Source organism: Propithecus coquereli, unplaced genomic scaffold, assembly GCF_000956105.1.
Source record: "Propithecus coquereli isolate 6110/MARCELLA unplaced genomic scaffold, Pcoq_1.0 Scaffold90, whole genome shotgun sequence".
NCBI lineage: Eukaryota > Metazoa > Chordata > Mammalia > Primates > Indriidae > Propithecus > Propithecus coquereli.
Window position 1 is genome coordinate 1,679,820 of NW_012155285.1, and position 2,361 is coordinate 1,682,180.

Sequence of the window (2,361 nt, forward strand, 5' to 3'; positions counted from 1 at the left end):
GGATTTTCCCAGGGGAATCTTGGTAATCTGTACAATGGACTATGTCCTATGCAAGACATCAATTCGACTTGAGCAGATTTGATTACACTCTCCAGTTCATCAAGGAGTTATTCAAAACACAATTTGAAGCTTTATGAGACTTTAAAATAGTCCCTGTATCATAATGTCACCAACACAAAACTCCAGATCTTGAATGAACCTTAGCCTGACTCTGTTTCTTTCAAATGATCAAAGTCGGGGTAAATAACTAATTTTGAGCACCTTTCTCTAGGACCATAATTTGCCTTCTGAATATATCAAATGCTTTGTCCAAAATGCAATGGGAGTTAAAAAAATGCTTTTTTTTAGATATGCCAAAGTAGCAAATGCATTTTGAAATCTGCCCCTACTTTATTTTGTTTCATTTTCTTTTTTTAAAAAAAGACTTTGCAGAAGTTTAGTCACATGCCTCTGGAAGTTCCCCAGCACCCTTGTAAAAGGAAATGACAGGCATCTAGAATAATTTCTTCCTAAAGAATAGCAAAAGCTATTTCTTTAGTGTCATCAAGTAAAATGTTGACTCTTCACAAATTCAGACGTTGTGAATAGAAAGAAATCTTGTTGTTTCCTTATAAGCCTTCTAAGATAAACCATATTTTCTTTTTTATACCTAATAGAAAATTATCTGAAAAAATTTACATTGTCTACAAGTTATTATATTATTTTTCATATTGGATCTTGAAAGGTTAAGGTAATAATGGGAAAGAATATATTTATTTATGCTTGAATTTCAGATGTGATTATGATTTCTCAGCGAATGTTATAAGAAAGACATTGAGTGAAATAAATTTTTATTGTTAAGAATACTTTTTTGGTATGCTTGTGTATTTTTAACAAATTCTTTTTCTTTTTTTTACATGTATGGATATTTGACACTCTTCTTCTGGAATCATTCAATGTGTCATTTCTTTTTGTATCTTTTCTAGGTATTCAAAAGTAACAGTTATAATGGAATAACAGTTTTGCACTACTGTGTGTGAGCCATCATTAAGGTATTTTCCATACAACATCTGATATTTTTTATGACAATAACCTTTGAAAAGGAGAGTAGGCTCAGGGATATTAAAAAATTCCCTGAATTACTAAATTGTTAAAGGACATTCAATTTTCATATCCTACCTTGGAATATAAAAGCAGGCTCCTTTTATTAGAAAATATCTCCAATTATATAGCTTCTATGTATATTTAGATATTTGCTACAGAATCAAACAGCTGATTTTGAAGGTTTTAAAGAATTTCATTGATACATAATTGTGCACGTTTATGGAGTGCATGTGATATTTTGGCACATGCATACAATGTGTGACGATTAAATCAAGATAGTTATGATATCCGTCACCTCGAACATTTACCATTTTTGTGTTGGGAACATTTCAAATCTTCCAGTTATTTTGAAATATACAATAAGTTGTTAACTATAGTCACACTACTGTGCTATCAAATACTACAGCTTATTTCTTCTATCTAACTGTATGTATGTGCCATTAACCAACCTCTCTTAATTCCCCCCTCACTTCCCCCCACCACACACCCTTCCCAGCCTCTATCCTATTTTCTACCTCCATGAGATCCACTTTTTTAGCTCCCATATATGTGTGTGAGAATATGAGATATTTGTCTTTCTGTGCTTGGCTTATTTCATTTGATATAATGACTTCCAGTTCCATCTGTGTTGTTGCAAATGATGGGATTTCATTCTTTTTTATGACTGAATAGTATTCCATTATGTATATGCCACATTTTCTATATTCATTCATCTGTTTATGGATACTTTGATTGATTCCATATCTTGGCTATTGTGAATAGTGCTGCATTAAACATGGGGATGTGTGATATTGTAATATATTGGGTTTTTGTTCATGGCTCCTGACTCATAACTCCACTAAGCCTGGTGACAGTAGATAGAATCTCTCTCTCTCTCTCTGACCTTCTCTGGCCATCCTTTCACCTGCCCACTTGGCAGGATTGTAATATGATTGTGGGTCATAAGACTCTTATTTCAGAAAGGGTCTTGCCCTATAACCCGGAGGAAGGAATACTGCACAGAGAGGCTAAAAAGAATCTGAACAGATAGATCTTGCTCGGTTTAGATCACACTCTTTATCTCTAATCACATTTCAACATGTTCATCTGTGCTTCAATCATGGACAACCAATGAAGTTTCCATAAAAGGACAGAATGGTGGTGGCTTCCCGAGAGCTGAACACATAGAGGCTGGTAGGAGGGTGAACAAGAACTCATCCACACGCTGGGAGAGTGGTGTACCTCAACTCTGCAGGGGCAGAAGCTCCTGCTTTCTGGAGCCTTGAGGTTTCATACTAT